General features: G+C 38.8%; 1 protein-coding gene across 2 annotated transcripts in view; it reads right to left on the minus strand.

The window, feature by feature from the left end:
- Window positions 1–23,788, minus strand: part of TLK1 (tousled like kinase 1) — a 139,118-nt gene that overhangs the window by 98,755 nt on the left and 16,575 nt on the right. The window contains exon 1 of one of the 2 annotated variants that reach the window (XM_049887409.1): window positions 4,462–4,635. The exons of the other annotated variant lie outside the window; for it this stretch is intronic. The gene's annotated coding sequence lies outside the window, so the exon portion shown is untranslated. Of the gene's footprint in view, window positions 1–4,461; window positions 4,636–23,788 lie in introns of those variants that run through there. 2 annotated transcript variants of the gene reach the window in all.

Genomic DNA, 23,788 nt, shown 5'->3' on the forward strand with positions numbered 1-23,788 from the left:
GAATTCCTGGTAAGTAGAATGGCATATATTTCAATGCTTAATTTCTTTATGTTAATGTAGTGGTAGTATAACTCTTCTTCCTCTAGTCTCAGACTTATAATAATTTGCCTTTTAAAAATCAATCTTTCTGTCTCTATGTGTGTGTGTGTTAAGTATACATTGTACATTAACGTTAAGGAGGTTAAGTAAAAAAGTATCATTACTGGACTTCCAGCCAATGTGGCGCCACAGTCAGAAGCACCATGGCGTCCCTTCACAACAAAGACCAGAAAAACTAAAACAGAGACAAAGATCATTCCTGGAACCCAAAGTGACAAATGACAAGATAAAGAGCTCAGCCAAACACTGAATGGAATAGAAAGTGACAGAGGAGGACAAAAAGAGATATGCAGGGAGGTCCCCTATCAGCTAACGCAGCACAGATTCGCCACCTTGGATTCCTACTGGGGATCAGTGGACAGGAAGCACAGGAAAGCAGCTTGAAGGAGCTTCTAGAAGGAGACAGAGCACCCAGTAACAAGGGCTTTTCTAAACCCCACCCTTCTCCTCCCACCCCCTTTGGCCTCCTCTGCTTCCTGCCAGCCACAGTCTCTTGACTTGAGGCAACTACTTTGGCCCCAGGCCACTAAGATTTGCCCCACCTACACTGGCTGCCTCCCTGAGCTGGTGTTGCTTCTTTCCACTTCTTTTGGTTTCTTCTGTGCCTCCCACCATATCCCCCTCCTTTCTCATGAACACCTGGCCCCGTGTGCCATCTGTGCTTCTTCTTGAAAGGCTGTGAAGCCCAGCTCGACTGGGAACCACTGCCCTGGCCACTGATACCACGCTGGTGGGATCCCTGGGGCTTTTTTTTTTTTTTTTTTGCTTGTTTTCTTTTGTTTGTTTTCATGGCTTGGGGGCCTCTTTTAGCCTGGCTGCACTGCACAGCATAGGACCCACTTCCCCAATCTATGCAGCCGTGTAAGTGGGATCCCTGGAGGCATTTTTTCCTTTTTTTTTTTTTTTTCCTCTTTTTCCCTTTCTCAGTTCCTGTCTCTCTATGCTTAGCTTCTTTTCATGTCTCCTGAATACCTGGTGCTGTGTGATGTCTATACCCCCTCTAGCCAGGCTATACTGCGCAGCTAGGAGCCACTTTCCCAGTCTTCGCAGCCACACCAGTGGGACCCCTGGGGTCTTCTCTTTTTTTTCCTCCAATTTTTATCTAGTTTTTTTCTTTACCCTTTTTACTTTTCACCATTTCTCGGTTTCTCATCTCTCCATTCCAATGGGAAGCTCCCTTAGCACTTTTTTCTTTCCTTTGTTTATTTGTTTTGGTTCCTGTTTCTTTCTCCTCTCTCTTCAATTTCCCATACCCATATTACCTCCACACATTACAACCCCCCACTCCTTCCTGCCCATCTACACCGTGGACCCATGCACTGAACATCACACCCCTGAGCAGCACAGGCATGGCTTAGCAGAACCTGCCCAGCACTAATTCCTGGCCTACCATGTCAGCCCTAGTATGTGCCACAAACAACCCATCCCAGCCCCACCCCTTCATCTGGACCTGCCCTGCTGCACCACAGCTAAGTGACTGCCCCTGCTCATTCGACAAGGAGGTGAAAACTAACATGACTACAGACGAACAAACAACAAAGAACGCACAGCCCGTCTGCTCAGACATAACCAAATACCAAAGCAGGATGAAACAAAAAAATCTACAATCAAGAAATGAAGAAAATAACTGCTGAATGTCCTGAAGACAGCAGACAATTTAAAAAACTCAGACAGCATGGCTCCAGTAGGTGTCCAAGATAAAACACCAGATGACTTTCTAGTAGAAGAAAAGGCACTAGAAGTACCTGACAGGGAATTCAAATCTCCACTATTCAGAGCTGTCCAAGAGTTGAAGCAAAAAGCAGACAAAATGAGGAAAAAATAAGACAACTTTACAGAAAAGGCAGACAAATTCATGGAAAATACAGACCAAAAAAAAAGGAGGTATTCAGGAAAATAATACAGGAAGAAAATGCCGAAATAAATTCACAACTAGAAATCATATAAAAACAACAATTAGAAACCCAAAAGATAAATAACATTTCAGAAATGGGCACTGTAAGAGAAGGGCCAAGGAACAGCTTGAAACAATGGAAGACAGGATCAGTGAAATTGAAGGCCACTATCTGGATACAACTCTGAGGAAAAATCAGAAAGAAGAACGAGGAAAAATGAAGAAACCTTGAGAATCATGTGGGATACAATCAAAAGCAAAAATCTGTGAGTGATTGGAGTTCCATAACAGGGAGAGAAAAAGGAAAACACAGAGAGGATCACTGAAGAACTGCTGGCAGAAAACTTCCCTAATATCATGAATGATGAAAAGCCGACCATCCAAGAAGCTCAACACACCCCATACAGGATAGACTCCAAAAGAAACATCAAGGCATATCATAATCACACTCGCTAAAACCAAAGACAAAGAAAAAATCCTGAGAGCAGCTCAAGAAAAAACAAAAAGTCACATACAAAGGAGAAACAGTAAGACTAAGCTCATGCAGGCAATAAGACAATAGGATGACATATATAAAACCTTGAAAGAAAAAAACTGCCAACCAAGAGTAACGTAACCTGCAAAACTTTAGTTCAGATATGATGGTGAAATTAGGACATTTCCAGATAAACAGAAATTAAGGGAATATGTAAAAACAAAACAAAACAAAACTTACAAGAATTATTAAAGAGAGTCCTTTGGTCTGGGAACAAACAACATTATATCATGGCCTGAATCTATGACGCAAGATTGGACCAGGCAGATAGCAGCCTAGGAAATGAACTCTAAAAGACTATCGAAAATCAAAAGAATTGCAATAGGGAACCAAAGACATTAATTTGTAAATAATAACAATGTCAGAACATGAAAAGAGAGAATAAATGGTGTACGTATAGAACTTTCTAATGGAGAAGAAGGTAAGGTGATACCAAGTAATAATAGACTGGTACAAACCTTGGAAGATAAAGGTAACTTTCAAGGTAACCACAAAGAAAGTTAACAAACCTACTCGTCAAAATAAAAAAGAAAAACAAAGTCTCAATAAAAACAAAATCTACAAAAACAAAAGAAATCCACAAACTAAAAGAACTCAGCGCAGAAGAGTAAGAGGAACAAAGAAAATGTTAGCACCACAAAAAAAGCGCTACAAAATGACAGCAATAAACTCATACCTATAAATAATTACACAAATGTAAATGGCATAAATGCACCCATAAAGAGAAAGAGAGTAACAGAATGGATTAAAAAACAGGATCCATCAATCCGTTGTCTACAAGAGACACACCTTAGAAACAAAGATGCAAATTTATTAAAAATCAAACGATGGAAAAAATATATATCAAGCAAATGCTACCAAAAAAGAGGCGGAGTGGCAACACTAATCTCAGATAAAACAAACCTTAAAACAAAATCCACCATAAAAGACAAAGAAAGACACTATATAATGATTAAAGAGACAATTCATCATGAAGACTTAACCATAATAAACATCTATGCACACAATGACAGGGCTCCAAAATACATAAAACAAACTCTAACAACACTGAAAAGAGAAATTCACAGTTCCACAATAATAGTAGGAGACATCAACATACCACTCTCAGTAAATTAGGACAGAACATCTAGAAAGAAAATCGACGAATATACCGAAGAGCTGAAGACCACAATGAGCCAACTTGACTTCTTAGAGATATATAGAACATTCCATCCAACACCTACAAAATACATATCCTTTTCCAACGCACATGGCACATTCTCCAGAACAGACCACATTTTAGGCCACAGAGCAACCCTGGACAGTCCAAAACACTGAGAAAATACAAAGTATCTTCTCTGACCCTTACGTCATCAAAGTAGAAATTAACAACACGAAGAGTAAAGAAAAAAGTCAATTGCAAGGAAACTGAATTAACACCCTGCTTAAAAACCACTGGGTAAAAGAAGAAATCACAGGTGGAATAAAAAAAATTCCTAGAAGCAAATGAGAATGAAAACACATCATACCAAAACATTGGGACACATTAAAGGCAGTCCTCTGAGGTCAATTTATAGCAGTAGATGCACACAACAAAAAAAGAAAAAAAGGGACAAAATCAAAACATTAGCCACACAACTTGAACAAACAAAAACAGAACAGCAAAAGAAGGCTACATCCACCAGAAGAAAGGAAATAATAAAGGTCATAGCAGAAATAAATGAAATGGAGAATAGAAGAACAATAAAAAATAATCAACAAGGGCAGAGCTAAGATAGCAGAATAGACAGACACTTCCAGCAAGCCCTTTTTACAACAAAGACCCGAAAAAACAAGTGAAACGAGTACATTTGTGACAAGCTGGGAGCCCTGAGCATCAAAGGCAAGATTAGACAACAAATTGAGGGGCAGGGGGAGGAAGAGACCGTTCAGAAGTGGACAAGAGTTACCAGACCTGAATCGTGGGCACCCCTCAGGCACCATTCCAGAGCGGTGACAGCGCCAGCACGCTGGTACTAGCCTTCAGCCACAGTTTCCTCAGGGAGAAGGAGCCAGCCACACAGCCTATTCAACCTTCTGGAAACACGAGAACGGCACTCTCAGCAAAAGCTAAGTACTTGCGGATATTTTACCGTGCCCCCCCCCCCCGCCACACACACCCAAGCCAGCTTCAGCAGCTGAATCCCTGGGCCTGAGATAAACCCTGGTGAGCACCTAGAGTCATCCTCCTGGCCTTGGCGAAGGAAAAAATTTCCAACTGGGGGGAAAAGATAATTTGCTAGCTCCATTAACCAGGGGAGCTCAGGACAGAAGCGGCTCTTGTCCAGCCGTAAACCATTTGTGGACCTTGAGCACCCTTCCCTTCTACGTGGACCTGTGTGGACCTATTTCAGGAGAATAGGCCCTTGTTGGCAAACTCCAACCATTTCAGCTGTGCAGTTGAGAGGTGGGTGTTTGATGTTTGACATTACTTTGCCTATTAAACAAGGTCCTCACCTACCCACATCAGGAACCTAAGTACTCGTAGCTCCACTCAGGGCACCAAGCCATCCGTGACAGGGGCTCAAAGATAACTGGTACCGCCCAGTCCTTACAACCAAAAACGTTGGGTGCCCATAGTCCCTCTGCAGAACCCACCCACCAGCACGCTCTAGGGAACAGAGATGCACTTTCCTCAGAGACACGTTAGGGTCGGTTCTCAGCCCCCTGCCTTGTTCAGAGTGTGACCCCTGCTACAATCAGATACCAGTATATACGCCAATCACCTCTGCCCCTCTAAGACTGTAGGACAGAGTCTGTACCACACACTTGATCTGCTACCTGGAAACCTGAGCTGAATTCATACAAGAAAACTGAATGGACTCCTAGACTGATATATCTCATAACAGCTATAGCCAACTGAGGACAGGACACAACAGCTCCAAGGGTGAAAATAATCAAGCTAGCTCACTCAAGCAACCCATAGTGGTATACCAAAACTAAACAAAGCAAGCAGCTACGACACAGTAAGCAAGCATAAACTAATACAATAACTTATAGATGGCTCAGAGACAACAGTCAATATCAAGTCACAAAAAGAAACAGACCATGATCACCTCAACTGGATCTCAAAACAAAGAAGCCAGGGATCTTCTAGATGAAAGTGCATTCCTGGAATTACCAGATGAAGAATACAAAAGTTTAATATACAGAACCCTTCAAGACATCAGAACGGAAAAGAGGCAATACACAGAACAAGCCAAGGAACACACAGGTAAAGCAACTGAAGAAATTAGAAAGATTATTCAGGAACATAATGAAAAGTTTAATAAGCTGGAAAAATCCACAGACAGATGGCAATCAGAAATTTAGAAGTTTAAAAATAAAATTACAGAATAAGACAACTCAACAGAAAGTCAGAGGAGCAGAACTGAGCAAGTAAAAGCTAGAATTTCTGAACTCGAAGATAAATCACTTGGCACTAATATGTTTGAAGAAAAATCACATAAAAGAATTAAAAAAAATGAAGAAACCTTAAGAATCATGTGGGACTCTATTAAGAGAAATAAACTATGAGTGATTGGAATACCAGAACGGGAGGAATACCAGAAAATAAAGACAGAATTGTTGAAGATTTGTTGGCAGAAAACTTCCCTGATATTGTGAAAGATGAGAAGATATCTATCAAAGATGCTCAACGAACTCCACGTAAGGTAGATGTTAAAAGAAAGTCACCAAGACATATTATAATCAAACTCGCCAAAACCAAAAATAAAGAATTATAAGAGCAGTGAGGGATAAACGAAAAGTCACCTACAAGGGAGAGCCAATAAGAATAAGCTCGGACTACTCAGCAGAAACCATGCAGGCAAGAAGGCAATGGGATGACATATTTAAAAAATTGAAGGAAAAAAATTGCCTACCAAGAATCATATATCCAGCAAAGCTGTCTCTTAAAAATGTAGGTGAAATTAAGATATTTCCAGATAAACACAAGTTGAGGGAATTCGTAAAAACTAAACCAAAACTACAAGAAATACTAAAGGCAGTGCTTTGGTTAGAAAGTCAATAATATCAGGTATCAACCCAAGACCAGAACACTGGGAAGAGCAACCAGAAGTCAACCCAGAGAGGAAATCCACAAAAACAAAGCAAGATTATAAAAAAACAAAAAAACACCCAAAACAGGGTAACAGCGATGTTATTATATAAAACAAGACAACATTAAAATAATAAAGAGGGACTAAGAAATGTAATCATACACCTTCCATATGGAGAGGAAGATAAGGCGATACAAAGAAATAAAAGTTAGTGTTAAATTTAGAAAAACAGGGGTAAACAATAAGGTAACCACAAAGGAGACAAACTATCCTATTTATCAAAATAAAATACAAGGGAAAAACAGAGACTCGGCAGAAACAAAATCAACAACAACAAATATGAGGAAAGGACAATATATAAAGAAAAATCTACTCAGCACATAAAATCAAGTGGGAAAAAGAAACTGTCAAAAACACACACAAAAAAGACATCAAAATGGTAGCACTAAATACCTATCCATAATTACCCTGAATGTAAATGGCCTAAACGCACCAATAGAGAGACAGAGTGGCAGAATAGATTAAAAAACAAGATCCGTCTATATACTGCCTACAAGAGACACACCTTAAACTTAGAGACACGAAGAAACTAAAACTCAAAGGATGGAAAAAAATGTATCAAGCAAACAACAATCAAAAAAGAGCAGGAGTGGCAATATTAATTTCTGACAAAATAGACTTTAAAGTTAAATCCATCAGAAAGGATAAGGAAGGACAACATGTAATGATTAAAGAGACAATACACCAAGCAGATATAACCATATTAAACATTTATGCACCCAATGACAGGACTGCAAGATACATAAAACAAATTCTATGAACATTGAAAAGTGAGATAGACAGCTCCACAATAATAATAGGACATTTCAACACACCACTTTCGGTGAAGGACAGGACATCCAGAAAGAAGCTCAATAAAGACAAGGAAGATCTAAATGCCACAATCAACCAACTTGACCTCGTAGACATATACAGAATCCTCCACCCAACATCAACCCACTATACTTTCTTTTCTAGTGCACATGAAACATGTTCTAGAATAGACCACATAATAGGTCATAAAGCAAGCCTTAGCAGAATCCAAAACACTGAAATATTACAAAGCATCTTCTCTAACCATAAGGCCATAAAAGTGGAAATCAATAATAGGAAAAGAAATCAAACACTTGGAAACTGAACAATACCCTGCTCAGAAAAGACTGGATTATAGAAGACATTAAAGATAGAATAAAAAAATTCAGAGAATCCAATGAGAATGAAAACACTTCCTATCAGAAACTTTGGGACCCAGCAAAAGTGGTGCTCAGAGGCCAATATATATCAATAAATGCACATATCCAAAAAGAAGGAAGGGCCAAAATCAAAGAATTATCCCTACAACCTGAACAAATAGAAACAGTGCAACAAAAGAAACCCACAGGCACCAGAAGAAAACAAATAATAAAAATCAGAGCTGAAGTAAATGAAATAGAAAACAGAAAAACAATTGAAAGAATTAACGAGACCAAAACCTTGTTTTTTGAAAAAAATCAACAAAATTGATAAACCACTGGCCAAACTGACAAAAGAAAAACAGGAGAGGAGGCAAATAACACAAATAAGAAATGAGAAGGGCCATATTACAACAGACCCAACTGAAATTAAAAGAATCCTATCAGATTACTATGAAAAACTATGTTGCTGTTGTTGTTAGGTGCCATGGAGTCGGTTCCGATTCATAGCAACTCTATGCACAGCAGAGAGAAACACTGCCCAGTCCTGAGCCAACCTTACAATTGTCGTTATGCTTGAGCTCATTGTTGCAGCCACTGTGTCAATCCACCTCGTTCAGGGTCTTCCTCTTTTCCGTTGATCCTGTACTATGCCAAGCATGATGTCCTTCACCAGGGACTGATCCCTCCTGACAACATGTCCAAAGTATGTAAGACACAGTCTCGCCATCCTTGCCTCTAAGAAACATTCTGGCCGCACTTCTTCAAAGACAGATTTGTTCGTTCTTTTGGCAGTCCGTGGTATATTCAATATTCTTCGCGAACACCACAATTCAAAGGCATCAACTGTTCTTTGGTCTTCCTTATTCATTCTCCAGCTTTCACATGTATATGATGCGACTGAAAATACCATGGCTTGGGTCAGGTGCACCTTAGTCTTCAGGGTGACATCTTTGCTCTTCAACACTTTGAAGAGGTCCTTTGCAGCAGATTTGCCCAATACAACCCGTCTTTTGATTTCTTGACTGCTGCTTCCATGGCTGTTGATTGTGCATCCAAGTAAAATGAAATCCTTGACAACTTCAATCTTTTCTCCGTTTATCATGATGTTGCTCATTGGTCCAGTTGTGAGGATTTTTATGTTGAGGTGTAATCCATACTGACAGCTGTGGTCTTTGATCTTCATTAGTAAGTGCTTCAAGTCCTCTTCACTTTCAGCAAGTAAGGTTATGTCATCTGCATAACGCAGGTTGTTAATGAGTCTTCCTCCAATCTTGATGCTCCGTCCTTCTTCGTATAGTCCAGCTTCTCGTATTATTTGTTCACCATACAGATTAAACAGGTATGGTGAAAGAATACAACACTGACACACACCATTCCTGACTTTAAACCAATCAGTATCCCCTTGTTCTGTCCGAACAACTGCCTCTTGATCTATGTAAAGGTTCCTCATGAGCACAATTAAGTGTTCTGGACTTCCCCTTCTTCGCAGTGTTATCCATAGTTTGTTATGATCCACATAGTCGGAATGCCTTTGCATAGTCAATAAAACACAGGTAAACATCCTTCTGGTATTCTCTGCTTTCAGCCAGGATCCATCTGACACCAGCAATGATAACCCTGGTTCCACATCCTCTTCTGAAACCAGCCTGAATTTCTGGCAGTTCCTTGTGGATATACTGCTGCAGCTGTTTTTGAATGATCTTCAGCAAAATTTTGATTGCGTGTGATATTAATGATACTCTTCTATAATTTCCACATTCAGTTGGATCACCTTTCTTGGGAACAGGCATAAATATGGATCTCTTCCAGTCAGTTGGCCAGGAAGATGTCTTCCATATTTCTTGGCAGAGACGAGTGAGAACCTCCAGCATCGCATCTCTTTGTTGAAACATCTCAATTGATATTCCATCAATTCCTGGAGCCTTGTTTTTCGCCAAAGCCTTCAGAGCAGCTTGGACCTCTTCCTTCAGTACCATCGGTTTCTGATCATATGCCACCTCTTGAAAAGGTTGAATATCAACTAATTCTTTTTGGTGTAATGACTCTGTATATTCCTTCCATCTTCTTTTGATGCTTCCTGTGTCGTTTAATATTTTCCCCATGGAATCTTTCACTACTGCAACTCAAGACTTGAATTTTTTCTTCAGTGCTTTCAGCTTGAGAAACACCGAGCGTGTTCTTCCCTTTTGGTTTTCCATCTCCAGCTCTTTGCAAATGTCATTATAATACTTTACTTTGTCTTCTCGAGAGGCCCTTTGAAATCTTCTGTTCAGTTCTTTTACTTCATCAATTCTTCCTTTTGCTTTAGGTGCTCGACACTCAAAAGCAAGTTTCAGAGTTTCCTCTGACGTCCATCTTGGTCTTTTCTTTCTTTTCAGTGACCTCTTGCTTTCTTCATGGATGATGTCCTTGATGTCATTCCACAACTCGTCTGGTCTGCGGTCACTAGTGTTCAATGCATCAAATCTATTCTTGTGACGGTCCCTAAATTCAGGTGGGATATACTCAAGGTCATATTTTGGCTCTCGTGGACTTGCTCTGATTTTCTTCAGTTTCAGCTTGAACTTGCATATAAGCAATTGATGGTCTGTTCCACAGTCGGCCCCTGGCCTTGTTCTGACTGATGACATTGACCTTTTCCATCGTCTCTTTCCACAGATGTAGTTAGTTTGATTTCTCAAAATGAGAAAAAACAGCTGCAAATATCCACTGATAATCGGAACCTGGAATATACAAAGTATGAATCTAGGAAAACTGGAAATCATCAAAAATGAAATTAGCAATTAGGCTAGATAAAGAAACAAAGGGCATCCAGATGGGTAAGGAAGAAGTAAAAGTATCTCTATTTGCAGATGACATGATCTTATACACAGAAAACCCTAAGAAATCCTCAAGAAAACTAGTGAAACTAATAGAAGAGTTCAGAAGAGTATCAGGATACAAGATAAACACACAAAAATCAGTTGGATTCCTCTGTACCAACAAAAACAACATCGAAGAGGAAATCACCAAATCAATGCCAGTTACAGTATCCACCAAGAAGATAAAATACTTAGGAATAAATCTTCCCATAGCTGTAAAAGACTTATACAAAGAAAACTACAGTACACTTCTGCAAGAAACCAAAAGAGACTTACACAAGTGGAAGAAAATACCTTGCTCGTGGATAGGAAGACTTAACATTGTGAAAATGTCTACTCTACCAAAAGGGATCTATACATTTAATGCAATTCCAATCCAAATTCCAACGACATTCTTTAATGAGATGGAGAAACAAATCACCAACTTCATATGGAAGGAAAAGAGGCCCCGGAGAAGTAAGCATTACTGAAAAAGAAAAACAAAGTGGAGGCCTCACTCCACCTGATTTTAGAACCTATTATACCGCCACAGTAGTCAAAACAGCCTGGTACTGGTACAACAACAGATACATGGACCAATGGAACAGAACTGAAAATCCAGACATAAATCCATCCACATATGAGCAGTTGATATTTGACAAAGCCCCCAAAACAGTTAAATGGGGAAAAGACAGCCTTTGTAACAAATGGTGCTAGCATAACTGGATATCCATCTGCAAAAATAATGAATCAAGACCCATAACTCACTCCATGCACAAAAACTGACTCAAAATGGATCAAAGACCAAAATATAAAATCTAAAACAATCAACATCATGGAAGAAAAAATAGGGACAATGTTACGAGCCCTAATACATGGCATAAACAGTATACAAAATATTATAAAGAATGCAGAAGAAAAACTAGATAACTGGGAGGGAGCTCCTAAAAATCAAACAGCTATGCTCAGCCAAAGACTTCACCAAAAGAGTAAAAAGACTACCTACAGACTGGGAAAAAGTTTTTAGCTATGACATTTCTGATCAGCGCCTGATCTCTAAAATCTACATGATACTGCAAAAACTCAACTGCAAAAAGACAAATGACCCAATTAAAAAATGGGCAAAAGATATGAGTAGACACTTCACTAAAGACATTCAGGTAGCTAATAGATATATGAGGAAATGTTCACGATCATTAGCCATTAGAGAAATGCAGATCAAAACTACAATGAGATTTCACCTCACTCCAACAAGGCTTGCATTAATCCAAAAAATGCAAAATAATAAATGTTGGAGAGTCTGTGGAGAGAGTTGAACACTTCTACACTGCTGGTGGGAATGTCAAATGGTACAACCACTTTGGACATCGATTTGGCGATTCCTTAAAAAGCTAGAAAGAGAACTACCATACGATCCAGCAATCCCACTCCTTGGAATATATCCTAGAGAAATAAAGAGCCTTTATACGGACAGATATATGCACACCCATGTGTATTGCAGCACTGTTTACAACAGCAAAAACATGGAAGCAACCAAGGTGCCCATCAACGGATGAATGGATAAATAAATTATGGTATATTCACACAATGGAATACTACGCATTGATAAAGAACAGTGAGGAATCTGTGAAACATTTCATAACATGGAGGAACCTGGAAGGCATTATGCTGAGTGAAATTAGTCAGTTGCAAAAGGACAAATATTGTATAAGACACTATTACAAGATCTTGAGAAATAGTTTAAACTGAGAAGAAAACATTCTTTTTTGGTTACGAGAAGGGGGAGGGAGGGTGGGTGGGAGAGGGACATTCACTAATTAGATAGTAGCTAAGAACTACTTTAGGTGAAGGGAAAGACAGCACAGGATACAGGGGAGGTCACCACAATTGGACTAAACCAAAGGCAAAGAAGATTCCTGAATAAACTGAATGCTTTGAAGGCCAGCGTGGCAGGGGCAGGGGTCTGGGGACCATGGTTTCAGGGGATATCTAATTGGCATAAGAAAATCTATTAAGAAAACATTCTGCATCCCACTTAGAAGAGCGGTGTCTGGGGTCTTAAATGCTAGCAAGCAGCCATCTAAGATACATCGATTGGTCTCAACCTACCTGGATCAAAGAAGAATGAAGAACACCAAGGACACAAGGCGATTATGAGCCCAAGAGACAGAAAGGGCCACATGAACCAGAGGCTTACATCATCCTGAGATCAGAAGAACTAGATGGTGCCTGACTACAACTGATGACACCGCCCTGACCGGGAACACAACAGAGAACCCCTGAGGGAGCAGGAGAGCAGTGGGATGCAGACCCCAAATTCTCATAAAAAGACCAGACTTAATGGCCTGACTGAGACTAGAAGGACCCTGGTGGTCATGGCCCACAGACCTTCTGTTGGCCCAGGACAGGAACCCCTCCCGAAGCCAACTCTTCAGACATGGATTGGACTGCACAATGGGTTGGAGAGGGATGCTGGTGAGGAGTGAGCGTCTTGGATCAGGCAGACACTTGAGACTATGTTGGCATCTCCAGTCTGGATGGGAGATGAGAGGGTGGACGGGGTTAGAAGCTGAAGAAATGGACATGAAAAGAGAGAGTGGAGGGAGAGAGCAGTCTGTCTCATTAGGGGGAGAGTAACTGGGAGTGTGTAGCAAGGTGTATGTGGGTTTTTGTGTGACAGACTTGACTTGATTTGTAAAATTTCACTTAAAGCACACTAAAAATTATATTAAAAAAAAAATCAACAAAACCAAAAGTTGGTTTTCTGAAAGGATCAACAAAATTGACAAACCACTAGCCAAAATGACAAAAGAAAAACAGGAGAAGTTGCAAATAAATCAAATAATTAATGAAATAGGAGACATTACAACAAACCCAACTGAGATAAAAAGGACCATAACAGAGTGTTATGAAATACACCAACAAATTTGAAATCCTAGAAGATATCGACAAATTTCTAGAAACACACTACCTACCCAAACTAACACATAATGATGTTGAAAATTTGAACAGACCCATAACAGAAGAGATTGAAAAAGTAATTGAAAAAAAAAAAAATCCCAACAAAAAAAAGTTCCTGGCCCAGATAGCTTCACTGACAAATTCTACCAAACATTCAGAGAAGAGCTTATATCAGTACTACTCAAACTATTTCAGGGCACAGAAAAGGAAAGGATACTTCTGAATTCATTCTGTGAAGCCAGCATAATCTTGATACCAAAACCAGGCAGACACCACAAAAAAAGAAAATTACAGACCAATATCTCTCATGAATATAAATGCAAAAATCCTGAACAAAATTCTAGCCAACAGAATTCAGAATCACATTAAAAAAAAAAAAACAAAAAAACCCATGACCAAGTAGGATTCATATCAGGGATGCAAGGATGGTTCAACATTAGGTCAATCAACATAATCCACCACCTAAATAAAAGGAAAGAAAAGAATCACATGATCATCTCATTAGAAGCAGAAAAGGCATTTGATAAAAACTCTCCATAAAATAGGTATAAAACAGAAATTTCTCAACATAATAAATGGCAACTATGCAAAACCAGCGGCCAACATCATTCTTAATGGAGGGAGGCAGAAAACATTTCACTTGAGAACAGGAACAAGACAAGGATGCCGTTTATCACCACTCCTATTTAACACTGTGTTAGAAGTCCTAGCTAGAGAAATAAGGCAATAAACAGATATAAAGGGCATCCAAATTGGTAATGAAGAAGTTAAACTGTCCCTATTTGCGGATGGTATGATACCACACATAGAAAACCCAAAAGACTCCACAAGAAAACTACTAGAGCTAATAGAAAGATTCAGCAGAGCAGCAGGATATAGGATAAACATACAAAAATCAGTTGGATTCCTATACATCAATACAGAGAACAACGAAAAGGAAACCAGGAAAACAATACCATTTATAACAGCCCCTAAAAGAATAAAATACTTGGGAATAAATCTAACCATGGATGTAAAATGCATATACAAAGAAAACGACAAAACACTACAGTGAGAAACCAAAAGAGATAAACATAAATGGAAAAACATACCATGCTCATGGGTAGGTAGACTCAAGATTGTGAAAATGATAATTCTATCCAAAGTGATTTACAGATACAATGCAATACCAATCCAAACACCAACAATATTCTTAAAAGAGATGGAAAAACTGATCATTAAGTTTATACGGAAAGGGAAGAAGCCCCGGATAAGTAAAGCACTATTAAAGAACAAGAATAAAGTAGGACGACTCTCACTACCTGACCTCAGAGCCTACTCTACAGCCACAGTAGTCAAAACAGCCTGGTACTGGTATGACAGATACACTAACCAATGGAACAGAGCTGAGAACCCAGATGTAAATCCATCCACCTATGATCACCTGATCTTCCACAAGGGCCCAAAGTCCATCAAATGGGGAAAAGAGTCTTTTTAACAAATGGTGCTGGCAAAACTGGATATCCAGCTGCAAAAAAAAATGAAAAAGAACCCATACCTCACACCATATGCAAAAACTAACTTAAAATGGATCAAAGACCTAAATATAAAGCCCAAAATTATAAAGTTCATAGAAGAAAAAATAGGATCAGCGCCAGAGGCCCTAATACATGGCATTAACAGGATACAAACCACAACCAACAACACAAGCTCCAGAAGATAAGCTAGACAACCGGGATTTTCTAAAAATTAAGCACTTAGGCTCATCTAAAGACTTCACCAAGAGAGTAAAAAGAGAACCTACAGACTGGGAGAAAAATTTTGGCTACTACAAATCACACAAAGGTCTAATCTCCAAAATCTACAAGAAAATCCAACACCTCCACAACAAAAACAACCCAATTGAAAAATGGGCAAAGGAAATGAACAGACACTTCACAAAGAGGACATTCAAGTGACCAACAGACACATGAGGAAATACTCACGATCTCTAGTCATCAGAGAAATGTAAATCAAAACCACAATGAGATACCATCTCACAACCCCATTATTACTGGCGTGAATCAATAAAATATGAAGAAATGTTAAGAGACGCTGCACAGAGATTGGAACTCTTATTCACTGCTGGTGGAAATGCAAAATGATACATCCATTTTGGAAAACAATATGGCGCTTCCGTAGAAACCTAGAAATAGAAATACTATATGATCCAGAAATCCCCCTCCTAGGAATATATCCTAGAGAAATAAAGAGTTGTCACAAAAATAGACATATGCACACCCATGTTCACTGCAGCACTGTTCATAATAGCAAAAAGATGGAAAGAGCCTAGATGCCCACCAACAGATAAACTGTGGTACATACACACAATGGAGTATTATGCAACGATAAAGAACAATGATGAATCTGTGACGCATCTCATAACATGGAAGAATCTGAAGGACATTATGCTGAGTGAACTAAGTCAATCACAAAAGATCAAATAGTGTATGAGACCACTACTGTAAAATCTCTTGAAAAGGTTTACGTACAAAAAGAAACAATCTTTGACGTTATGAGGGAAGGAAGGGGTGGAAATGGAAAAAACGCTTAACAGACAATAGATAAGTGGTAACTTTGGTGAAGGGTACGACAGTACACAATACTGAGGAAGCTAGCACAACCTGTTCAAGGCAAGGTCAGGGTAGCTCCACAGACACATCCAAGCTCCCTGAGGGAACAAACTGCTGAGCTGAGGGCTGTGGGGACTATGATCTCGGGAAAACACCTAGCTCAATTGGCATAACAGAGTTTATAAAGAAAGTTCTACATTTTACTTTGGTGAGTAGCGTCTGGGGTCTTAAAAGCCTGTGAGCGGCCATCGAGAATACTCCAGTGGTCTCACCCCTTCAGGAGCAAGGAAGAATAAAGAAAACTAAAGACACAAGGGAAAGATTAATCCAAAGGACTAATGGACCACACCTACCACAGCCTCCACCAGACTGAGTCCAGAACCACGAGATGGTGCCCAGCTACCACCACTGACTGCTCTGATAGAGATCACAACAGAGGGTCCCAGACAGAGCTGGAGAAAAATGTAGAACAAAATTCTACTCAGAAAGAAAGACGAGACTTGCTGGCCTGACAGAGACTGGAGAAATGCTGAGAGTATGGCCCCTGGACTCCTTTTCAGCTCAGTAATGAGGTCACTTCTGAGGTTCACCCTTCAGCCAGAGATTGAACAGGCCCATGGAACAAAAGAATACTAAAGGGGCACCAGCCCTGGGGGAAGTACTGGAAGGCAGGAAGGAACAGGAAAGCTGGTAATAGGGAACCCAGGGTTGAGAAGGGAGAGTGTTCACATGCTGTGGGGTTAAACAATGTCACAGAACAATACTTGTACTAAACTGTTTGATGAGAAACTAGTTTGTTCTGTAAACCTGCACTGAATGTACAATTAAAAAAAAAAGTTGTAAAAAAAAAAAAAAAAAACTATTGTTAACCAAGGTTCCAGTTCACACATGCACGAGTTTATTCCAAAAAAAACATGTTTAAATATGACTCTGATCAGTGGATGGGTGCAGACATGTTCTCTCAGCAATATGCTCATCTTAAGTCTTGTTAAGGTATCGTCAGAAAAAAAAAGGATACTTTTTGTGCCATGGAAAAAAACAATTTTCAGGTCAGGGCTAATGACAAATTTTTAACAAAACCCAAGTGGACATCTTCCCAAATCATTGAAGCTTTGCAACAAGTTTATGGGAATGCTGCCCCACACAAAACAGCAGTTTTTAGATGGACCAACCATTTTAAGGAAGGTTGGGAAGACCTCGAAGATGAGCCAAGAGAGGGAAGCCTGCTCAGAAGGTTATGGCAACTGTTTTCTGGGGTTCCTAAGGGGTTATCATGACAGATTTTCTCGAACGACAGAGAACAAATCACGGGGCTTATTATGAAGAAGTTTTAAGAAAGCTGAAAACTGCACTGGTGAGAAAAAGGCCAAAAGGCTAGGAAAGTTACGCCAAATAATTTTTTTCCATCATAACAACGCACCAAGCTCATTCTTCGAGGGTACCAAAGGTGTCCTATGAGAAGTCAGTTGGTAAACCTTATGCCATCCACCCTACAGCCCTGATCTTATCCCTTCAGACTTTTTTGTTCCCAAAACTCAAAGAATATTTAAAAGGAACCTGATTCGAGTCCCTAGAAGATGCCAAAACTCCTGTTTGGACATGGTATAAATCGAAGCACACAGAATTCTTTGGGGAGGTGTTAGTGAGACGGAAGTACTGCCTTCAGAAGACCTAGGTGGAGAATATGTTGAGAAACAACAGCTTCACATTTTGATATTTTTGTTTAGTAAAGGTTTCTATGATTTTGTAGCAATATTCTTTGACTTACTCTCATATATATATTATATACACATGCAGATATATGTGTACATATACACACATACATATTTTTATATTATTCACATTTATATTAGTTAAAGCCTGCATTTTAAAGATAAGGAAATTGAGATATTGAAAGTTACACTGCCCTTTTTTAGAGCTTATTATCAACTCAACTGAGCATCCGTATTTAAAAAGAAGGGTCCAAAAGAAGGGTCTGGGTGTACACATGTATGAAACAGAGAGAGAGAGAGAGAGAGAGAGAGAGAGAACGTATGTGCATGCACAGGGAGGAGAAATCTAGCAAAGTTTCAAAATAGGAATTTGGTAAAAATATGACCTGTTAATTACCTTCTCTTCACAACTAGAACGTCAACTTGTATCCTGTCTCTAACCTCCCAAGTACTAACTACACAAGAATCTATTTTGGTTTTGTGCCTCACCCCATTATTAACGTAGTATGTGTTTGTTGTAATAAACAATATGGAAACATAAAAGTGAAAAGTTCCAATACTCCCATGTCTCCCAAAATCCCACCCCTCAGAGGTAACCATCTGACATGTACTTAAAACACATAGTAATGATTTACTGCTTCGCAGTACTCCTTACTCCTTCTCGGTCTTTCCTTTTGGTATGGGCTGAATTGTGCCCCCCAAAATGTGTGCCAACTTGGCTAGGCCATGAGTCCCAGGACTGTGTGGCTGTCCTCCATTTTGTGATCTGACATAATTATCCTATGTATGCTAAATCCTAACCTCTACGATGTTAATGAGGAAGGATTAGAGGCAGTTACATTAATAAGGCAGGACACAATCCATGGGATTAGGTTGTATCTTGAGTCAATCTCCTTTGAGACATAAAAGAGAGAATCGAGCAGAGAGGAGAAGGACCTCATTACCACCAAGAAAGAAGGGCCGGGAGCAAGCATGTCCTTTGGACTCAGGGTCCAAGCTAGCCCTTTACAAAAAAAGTTTGCCAACCCATGCTCAATACCCAATTCCAAAACAAGGAACCAGGTGCAGAGCAGAAATAAAATGAAATAAAAAAGAATAAATATCAATAAAGATGTTGATTCAATGAATAGACCTTTTTCTTTATTGTGCTTTAAGTGAAAGTTTACAGTTCAAGTTAGTTTCTCACACAAAAATTTATACATAGTGTGACCCTAGCTGCTCTCCCTATAATGTGACAGCACGCTCCTCCTTTCCACTCTGGATTTCCCGTGTCTGTTCAACCAACCCCTGACCCTTTCTGCTTTCTCATCTAGCCTCCAGACAGGAGCTGCCCATTTAGTCTCACATATATACCTGAGCGAAGACACACACTCTTCACGAGTATCGTTTTATGTCTCAAAGTCCAGTCTAATCTTTGTCTGAAGAGTTGGCTTTTACAATGCTTTTAGATTTGGGCTATCAAGAGAGTCCCGGGGCCACGTCTTCTGGGGTTCCTCCAGTCTCAGACCATTAAGTCTGGTCTTTTTACTAGAATTTGAGTTCTGTAACACATTTTTCTCCTGCTCCATCAGGGACTGTGTGTTGTGTTCCCCATTCAGGGCGGTCATTTGTGGTAGCTGGGCACCATCTTGTTCTTCTGGTCTCAGGCTGACAGAATCTCTGGTTTATGTGGCCCTTTCTGTCTCTTTGGCTAATATTTTCCTTGTGTCTTTGGTGTTCTTCATTCTCCTTTGCTCCAGGTAGCTTGGGACCAATTGATGCATCTTAGATGGCCGCCTGCTAGCTTTTAAGACCCCAGATGCCACTCACCAAAGTGGGATGCAGAACGTTGTAATACACTTTGTTATGCCGATTGACCTAGATATCCCCTGAAACCATGGTCCCCAGACCCCCACCTCTGCTACTCTGTCCCTAGAAGTATTTGGCGTATTCAGGAAACTTCTTAGCTTGGTTTAGCCCAGTTGTGCTGACTTTCCCTGTATTGTGTGTTGTCCTTCCCTAGATTCAATGAAGGGACTTTTTAAAATAAAACAAACACAGTCTTTTACATATAGCTTCTTATTTGATTTCTCACCACACCTACAGACACACACAGATACGTCAGCACATGCTGGATTTTTTAATACCTGCAGGATCTGGACTAAGCCCAAACCTTAGAATAAAATTTCATTAGTTACTAAGCTCACTGGGCACTTTTAATAAACATAAAACTTATACAATTAATTACACAGCTTTGTCATCTCAAAAAGCTAGGCTAAAAGTCATTTTTACTTTATACGAATTTAGAAAATAATTCCAAGTAATAGTTAAAATATACAATAAAATTGCTGAGAACCCATGGTACCAATTTAATGAAAAGTCTGATCACCTTTATCATTTGCCTGTTAAAAGTAAGCTCAAGAAGGTTGAGGTTAGGTTGTAATTTATCAAAAGATTGGCTTTAAAAGATAAGTCGATGCTTGCTACTATCAAGAAGTTCTTAACTAGCCAAGGCACCTACATTTTAGCCAGCAACTTAACACAAAATTTCGGGAAGAAAAACATCTGTTATATCTCAAGGTACTTAAAACAGTGTATTTAATATATTTATTTTGGTTTCAGTAAATTGAGGATAGATAACCACTATAAAAACCCATTGCTGTCGAGTCAATTTCAACTCACAGCCACCCTATAGGACAGAGTAGAACTGCCCCATAGGGTTTCCAAGGAGCACCTGGTAGATTCAAACTGCTGACCTTCTGATTAGCAGCTGTAGCTCTTAGCCATTTTGCCATCAGAATTTCCAATAACCACTATAAACTGATCTTAACAAGGAGGCTACCATACCATGATACACGGGTCTGAAAAATCAAACCTTCAAACTTCCAATGTCAGTATTTGGGTGACAAACTAAAATAATTTAGCTCCTCTTAAAAAAAAAAAAAATCCCCATCAATTTTCTTCTCTGCTGCTCCTTAATCTATGGAAGTAAATTGGCCAATTCAGACAAGTAATCTTAACATAAGAACTACCACACTCCTCTAAGTCAGTAATTATGGATTGAAAAAAAAAAAAAGCTTTAGCAGCAATAAGCAATTGTAATGGGTCCATGGCATCAAGGATGTGCGACCTCTGTTAATTCACTTAGCTCAGTTTTTAAAAAAACACATATCTAAACAATTCTACGATGAAGCAATTCAAAGTTACTCCTTTTGAATAAATTTGATGTGTAATTCTTAAAACAAATAATTCACATATAGAAAAAAAATAGACATGTGAAAAACTGCTTACCCTCTTAAAAATTAAATATATGCAAGTAAAGTAACTTGGAATACTACACCTACTTAACAAGTCAAAACATTTTTCTTCTTAAGTATTACCAACAAGAGTTGTGATGTTTCCATTAAACTGGTTTACATCTATGTTGCTGGTGGCACTGTAAATACGTACAACTCTTACAATACAGCAACATCTATAAAGATATTCCCACTTTTTGATTCAATAACTTAATCAACAAACTGAACGAATAACTACAATGTATAAAGCATGAAATTTTCCAAGAGTATAAAGACTGTTATACTGTATTTGCAACTCTACAAGTCTATTTCTAAGGCTAAACAGTTTTTATATTAAGTTATTGCTCAAAGTGCACTAAGAGAAACAAGATGACAAAACAAAGATGTATGTCAAATTTTTACCTGTAGTGGCAAAAAAACAGAACTGAGAAAAAAAATCCAATATTTAAGGAATAATGTAACATAAGGGTGCACCAACAAAATGGATCCCAGCTACTAAAATTATGAAATAAAGGTACAAATACTGACTATGCAGTGTTTTAGAACCTAACCCCTGAATAAGATACAACTCTATTATGATTTATCTCATTAGAAAACATAGTTTTTTCTAAAATCAAAAGGCTGTATTTGAGTGGTAGAACTGTGCATTATTTAGCATTTTATCAATGTGTTGTTCTTTTACAATAACAGAAAACAGTAGCCCCAGATATCAGTTAACTCAACTATGCATCACTATCACTATCTTTGATGATTAACGAATTGAGACATTAACTACAACTTATGAAGCACGTAAACTGCTAAAATCCAGGAAGTCTACAAGACTGATTCTAAGAATAAAGTTAGATTTTTACAATTACAAAAACATTATACAAATGTAAAGTTTCAAATACTTGTAAATGACAAATTTAAACATCACAATTCATTACACTTCTTCAGTGTCAAGCTCACTGTAGTCAGCTTTGTTATAACTACTTCCTGAAGAATGGAAAGACTTGACAAAAAAAAAAAAATATTGTAATATTTTCTTTAAACCCAAAAGTAACTTACATGAATACTACTTACTTGCCAAAATATGACTTCAAAAATTACAGTAATCTTCGAGGCATAAAGGCAAAGTTATTTCTGCTTCAACTTAAACCTACAACTCCAGATGGCTAACTGCTCCACGACTTGGCCCTATTCAAACTCTACACAAAGCCAATCAACAACTTAAACAAAAGAAAGGAAAGGAGGACGAAGGAAGGGAGGGAGTAGAGAGAGAAGAAAAAAAGATTCAATTCACCCAAAATCTGCAAGTCAACTAAACTATTAAAAATACAAGCAAATAAGAATTTTTTTACTTCTGGCAATGGCAGATTAGGTAAATCAGACCAATGCTCTGGCTAAGAAAACCTGAGCTACATTAAAAAAAAGAAAGGTCTGCTTCTAGACACCTGGAAGTGAAGTCATGGTACCAAAATACAGGAAAAGAAGAAAATCCAGAGATGTGAGCCTGGCATATAAGGCTCTTCTTCCCCTATAAGCATTTGCTTATTAAACAACTGGAGGCCTGAGAGGCTGAGAAGCTAATTAAAACTTTCAACAGTCTCAATGCATTTGCTTATTAAACAACTAGAGGCCTGAGAGGCTGAGAAGCTAAATAAAACTTTCAACAGTCTCAATGGACTAGCCAGATAAAATATAAAATACAGGGTCTCCCTCAAACTGTGGGTTGGGATTTCGGTCCTGGAGTAAAAGTGAATGAGAAATAAAACTGGACTTCACAGCAATTAGCTTCTAATCATCTCAATACTTAAAAGTAGATTTAGAAAACCTGAGATTTATAACCCACCCATTACCGTCGAGTAGATTCTGGCTCATAGCGACCCTGTAGGACCAAGCAGAACTGCCCCAGAACGTTTCCAAGAAGCAGCTGATGGATTCGAACTGCTGACCGTTTGGTTAGCAGCCATAGCTCTTAACCACTGCGCCACCAGGGCTCCTGAGATTTATAGTGCCCCTATGTTTATGCCAAAAGTAAACGCAAATCCTGTCATGGAAGACTGCCTGCATTCTAGACCTCAAATTATTTCTACAGTTTTTCATATAATGTGCCCTATACACAATAAAATAAACAAATAAAAACCCAAGGAAACAACACATGACTGAAAAGCAAACTGAAACAATGGACAAGATCCAAAAAGATCTGGATAATGACGTTATCAGCCACAGACTTTCAAACAACTACACTGAATAGTAAGACCGAGTGCTTCAGTAGAGAGCTTGAAACTAAAAAGAGAACCAAATTGGTATTCTAGAATTAAAAAATAAACGATACTAAATTAAGAAGTCAGTGGATAAGTTTAATAGCATGTTAGCCACAGCTTAAAAGGGAAAAAATGAACTGGAATATAGGTCAAGAAAACATATCTTTAAAACCGGACATGGGAATAAATGGATAGAAAATACAGAAATGAGATTAAGAAACAGAGCATTTAAAAAAAAAAAAAGAGCATTTAGTGAAGTCTAATACATATTTTTTTTTTAATACATATGTCACTGGAGTCTCAGAAGGAGAAGAAAATAGCCTACTCTAGTGACCATAACCCCGAGTACCATGCTGAACTGAT

The sequence above is a fragment of the Elephas maximus genome, chromosome 6, assembly GCF_024166365.1.
Source record: "Elephas maximus indicus isolate mEleMax1 chromosome 6, mEleMax1 primary haplotype, whole genome shotgun sequence".
NCBI lineage: Eukaryota > Metazoa > Chordata > Mammalia > Proboscidea > Elephantidae > Elephas > Elephas maximus.